Source organism: Amblyomma maculatum, chromosome 8 (assembly GCF_055883805.1).
Source record: "Amblyomma maculatum isolate TAMU_Amacu chromosome 8, ASM5588380v1, whole genome shotgun sequence".
Taxonomy (NCBI): Eukaryota; Metazoa; Arthropoda; class Arachnida; order Ixodida; family Ixodidae; genus Amblyomma; species Amblyomma maculatum.
Window position 1 is genome coordinate 34,773,396 of NC_139351.1, and position 6,000 is coordinate 34,779,395.

Below are 6,000 nucleotides of genomic sequence, written 5' to 3' on the forward strand. Positions count from 1 at the left end.
AACACGATAGTTGAGGGCTCCGGTATAATTTCGACCACCTGGGGTTCTTTTACATGCACTGACACCGCACGGTGCATGACGGCCTATTGTTTCGCCTCTATTGAAATGCTCCTGCTCTGGCTGGAACCAAATCTGCATCTTTGGGTTCAGCAGCCAAGCACTCTAACTACTGAGCCAGCACAACGGGGCCAAGTATCAAAATGCATGCCATTACATTTCCTTCTAGCCTGTGGTTTTCTTCACAGAACTAATGTATACAAGGAAAAGTAAATAGCAAGAAAACACTAGTTTTATTGCACATTATATTCACATTTCAGCAAACATTCTCTAGGAAAAAAATTCTCATAATGTTTGAATGGAAACCATGAACATCTTACAAAAAAACAATGCACTTACTCCACTCCAATTATTAATGGGCAAGGTTGCATCTATGCTACTACATTGCACTTATCACAAAACCACAAGCCCCATCTGCTTTGGCCAATCACTTGATGAAACTAACGGAGACAGATGTCGCACACCACAGACTGGTTGTCTCGCAACATATCTCTGCATATGTTGCATTTCAATTTCATGCCTTTCCACTTAGCTTCAACTGTTGGCAACATTACTAGTCACCCATCTTTTCTGAAATTCGTTTTTACGCTGTTAGGATCAGCATCCTTGTTAACGATGGTCTCTGGCATTTTCGATGCTATCATTTTCACACCTTCCTCATCTGGAAGAACGAAGGAAATGACAGCCTTTGAGCGGACAAAAAATTAGGGAGACTCCTAATTTCCACCTGTAAGGGTATGGTGTGCCAGCGTTAATGGTTCTTGTCTGCAGATCCCACTGTGGATTCCTGTTAATTTACATGCCCTTTGCTACAAACATAATTACTAATTCCTTAATTCATGTCTGTTATCTCAGATATACTCATTAGCATACGGTCGTAGGCTGCCCTGTTAGGTGATAGACAACCTGGCATAGACCTCTGTAAGCCTCAACCTTTCTTAATTGGAGCTGAAACGTCCCAGAACATATTTCAAATATAACTTTGTAAGCTTGACTTAACAGCTCCTGCCATGTCGTGTGGCCTCGTGACATTTGGCTCGTGGCACTTTTGGCTTGTGCACAGGGGCCATCTGTTAAATACTGGTTAACATGCGTGAAAAATACATTTTCACACAAACTGGTGGCAAATGGTCAAGTGGTGCACTGCAGATTCTGAAATGTATACTTATATGCATGCAAGGATCGCATCATCACATAATATGATCAAGAGTTCTATCAGTACCTGTGGTTACATAGCATTTCAATGCTCATTAAAGGACCACCTCAGACAATGGTTGTTGTTACCACAAGACCTGTTCTAACAGCGTACTGACACCATTCCACTGAGCGATGGACATGTATATGCATACCCTAGATAGCTCATGACTGTGGATCTCATTTATTTCGATGACTTCCAAGGAGTTCCTGTCGTCAGAAACCCTACACTTTATGAAATCGGGACAGTTGTCTTGAAAGGTGATGAAAAGAAATAACCAGGTTACCTTGACGCAATGCTAAATTACAGAGGGTGAATATGCTGCATGAAGATACCAAGAAGCTTGTACAAAGAAAAGTGAGAGTGAAATGGCAGGATTTTTGAAACATTGAAATAAACTACAAACTATACTTGTCAAACCTGTCATTAAGGAATGGAAATCGTGCAGTAATCAAAAACACAACATGGAGGACATTTTAGGTCATCTTCACAAAACACATACCCACACCCCACACACAGCTTCATACTTATGAAAGAGGACAAACCAATATGCAAGGAGTGTGGAGATGAACTAACAATAAACCATATCTTACACGTGCGCCAGAGTCGAGAAAATAAGAAAAAACATTTTGTACAATTTTGCAACAGATCCCTTTCCATCCCAGCATGATCCTAGGAGAGACATGCAAATTTCCTGCATTTTTGGTTTCCTAAAATGTTCCTAAACAAGCTACATCCTAAAGAACATTTTAGTCATTACACACAAAATAAATACATTAAACCTTGTTCTTGGTGCATGGCAGCATTAGTCGCTTATGCACCATAAAAATCAACACAATGCTGTAAGGTATACCTTGGTTAGCTATGCTATATGAGACAAGCTTTCGGTCTGGTGCGGTCCTTATTCACGTGAAAGCGCTGTCATGAGGGTCCATGTCCCAGCGATCGTAAAGTGACCTATTCCAATAATTTTACAAAAAGAAGGCGATTCTACAGATTTCTAAAGACTGGAGTGCTCAACTGTTTTATCAACGTCCGCCTGCTTTGACAGCCTGGAGTGAAACTGTTGAAGAGAATACATTTTTGAACATTTAACGCATTTCTGAAGGCGTTGCTTTCAATTACGGGGCCCATAAAAAGCAGCTGAATGTCAAACGCCGCCTAGGTAGGATTTCTAGCAAGACAGCGGTGTAGCGTGAAAAATCGCTCCGCCGGTGCATCGCTGGCGCCGCTGACTTGACAGGCGAACTGTTCAAACTTATAGCTACTGACCACACCTGAAACACTGAATTGCGCATGATCAAGGCAGAATTTCTCGAACACTGAGCACTGGTAGCTATCGATTTCGCGCCCAATATTGTGAAAATCTGTCCTTTCTTCGATCATTGATACGTCCACGGTTGAACATTTATGCGCCTCGGGGTAGGCCAGCCGTTGGAACATGGATGCGTGGTTGTAGCAACGATCACTTGCATGGCGCACTCTGCAAAATTCCAAGAGTCAGCTTCTGCAACGAAATGTGCAGCGCACATTTTCTACCGCGTACCTAAGTCCGGCGATGCATGCATATCGATCCCGATCGTTTCAAAGCTGCGCGGCCGTTCAGTCTGGTCACGCTAACATCGAGCATGCGGGGGTTTAAACTACATGTACGCAAAATTCAACGACAAGAAAAAGATGCAGGCTAAGCACTTTAGTCTAGTCTTCCCCTAAATACCAAAGAACATTGCTGTTCACAGAGAATTCGGATCATTCGCGCTTCCGGCTTTCCGGTTGTGCACTCTTGCGGTGCGGTGCAGTAGGTCTTCGCCTCGACGAGTCGATGTGCAGCTCGCCGCAGTAGCAGCGCAGGTCTCTAGTAGATTCGGCATGTCTTCTGCCACGGCTCTGAGGTAGAATTTAAACGAAGAATTTAGCTAGAAACATCCTGTTTCCTCGGTCTGCATGTGAGGAACGCCATTTCACATACATACTTTGGACTGCCGAATGTTCTGCACGGCGAGGTGTGTTGTGCCGGCGCTGGATCTTCGGAGGTCGATGCAGGACCTAAGACAGCGTAAATGCTAGGAACAGCTCGCTCGCATTATGGGCAGATCGAGGTGATAGTTTAGTGCGAAGCGAAAGCTGCTCGTGAATGTGCGTATCCCGATGCCAGCTGGTGGAGCTGGTGCAGTACGTAGCATCGCCTGCAGCTATATGCGTGACAGCGATGCTTGCCGTACACAACCCAAAGTGAAGACCGCGATCTATGGTAGAACGGATGCACTCTTCGTAGCACCTCATCGAGAGTCGCGGCAAAGCTGATATCATAGAGGATAAGATTCATTCACGCGTAGCAAGCGGAATGTGGCCGCGTTCGACGTGCATATAGCCATGAGCCTGTATATCGACGTCCGCCGTATCTTTACGAGAATCGAATGGATACGTCGGACGTACCTTTAGACGCTTCGTTAATTATATTTCCCCTAAACAGATTAAATTACTAATTTCTATGATTATCCAAGTAAACATTAAAAAAAAAAACTAAGTACCATCCCCAACGCTTTCCTTGGCCTCGCCGACTGTAGGCTTCTTTCCTTCCTTCACAGCAGCCTTTCCATGTTTCCTTTCGCATTCCAAAGCGACTCAGAGTAGGAGAGAGGCCGTAGTACAGGACTATGGAAATTTAGTCAGGGGTTCTTTAACGTGCACTGACGCCGCACAGTAGATGGGCGCCTTAACTGTCGCTTCTAGGGTGCCTCGATGTTGTCCGCACGCCGCGGTTCAGGGTATGGTGATGACACGCTTTGTACCGCACCGCGCCCATAGATAGATTCGTCCTGACGCGGCGTCGGCAGCCGGTTAGCGCGGTCATGCGCGGCCATGCCAATGCGCGAAGCGCTCCTCTTAACCAAATGGCGGCGCCGCGGTGCTGTCTTCACCCTGAACGGCGGCGGCGGGCAACATCGAAGCGCCCTAGTCGCTTCCACCGAAAAGCAACCGCAGCGGCCGCGATTCGAACCCGCCTCAGTAATCGAGCGCCCTAATTACTGTACCACCGTGGCGGCGCTTCCCCATAGGTGCAGTGGGTGAAATACCCAATAAATTAAATGCGTTTCAGGGACGTTCCGAGTCTCTCAGATCGCTAATTATTTTGGAGCGTGCGCAGCATCTCTTGGGGTTCAAAGGAGTCCTGTAGAAACGAGTGCAGCGCTGAGGCAGCAAAGCTCTCGATAACATTCGGCGGAATCACGACGACGGTCTCCGCCACTGCTACAGCGATGGCACTGGTGGCGCCATCTCGTTTAGCAGCACGAAGTTGCATCTCTTATGGCATGGCCTCCGAGATCACCTCCGCGCGCACGTTTCCCTCCGGCCGTTCCAATCGACCGAAGAGAGCGCAAGTTGGAAAAGGGGCGTGGCAGCGTCTTTCGCTGCACCCCGGCGCTCGCCACCTATGCATCAAGTGTTCCGCCGCAGCTTGGCGGAAACTATAAAACACGAGTTTCCTCAGCTTGCGCTCGCACCACAGTCGAGCTGCCAGCTTTAAAATGCCACGGGCAAGACTGTAGTCAACAATTTCGCGATTGTTAAAGTCCTAATATTATGAGGCCCACATGCGTAAAGTTAGGCAACGACTACCCGAAGTTGCATGCCTGGCCGAAGCATGAATGCCTGCTCTAGAGCGCTGTCTGCTGCGGTTCCGCGTTTTGTGTGTGTCTGTGTGTGTGTGTGTGTGTGTGTGTGTGTGTGTGTGTGTGTGTGTGTGTGTGTGTGTGTGTGTGTGTGTGTGTGTGTGTGTGTGTGTGTGTGTGTGTGTGTGTGTGTGTGTGTGTGTGTGTGCGTGTGCGTGTGCGTGTGCGTGTGCGTGTGCGTGTGCGTGTGCGTGTGCGTGTGCCTGTGCGTGTGCGTGTGTGTGTGTGTGTGTGTGTGTGTGTGTGTGTGTGTGTGTGTGTGTGTGTGTGTGTGTGTGTGTGTGTGTGTGTGTGTGTGTGTGTGTGTGTGTGTGTGTGTGTGTGTGTGTGTGTGTGTGTGTGTGTGTGTGTGTGTGTGTGTGTGTGTGTGTGTGTGTGTCAATGTGTATATACATGCCGTGCATTTTCCAGTTCATTCACTCGCTAAACAGTATTTACGAGTGTGGAGACTTACATAAACATCCATTGCATGAATGCAATTCTCTAAATGGTTCCGCCACAGCCACAAGATTATTGCTTACTTGGATTCATGTCACGATAGCTATTTTTTTTTCTCGCACGATTTTAAAGCAGCCTTCAAAGATCGTAAGCACGCAAGTTTCATAGAGTTCTTACGGAAAACAATTTAGGTGGGTTTTTATAATGGCAAGCTTGCGTAATAAAAAGAAAAGTTCGATAAAGGTGAAGGGTAATCGGGGCACGTTCAGGCACCTCTGCCGTCATATATGCGAGGTTTTCGGAAGTGATTCCGTTAAAAACGGATCAGCTTATACGATCGAAAGTGAGGAGAAGCTATTACCTCGTTTGTAAACTACGCGGCCCGCCATAGCATAAATGTGCGCAGTTGCAGCTTATTTCTTGTTTTCACTTGTTTGCATATGCTAAAGACTGGGTGCAGTGCTTTTATTTTTAATTATTACTCCAATGCCTATACACGAAAAGGGCCAAGCCGAGCAAGTGGGTTAATTCAAACGAATTATGATTAGACTATAGAATAATGGCATGCCTGCCACAATAGTTAGCAATTTTTCATTAACTTTCAATGATACGCGAGACTTATAAGAACATTTTTGG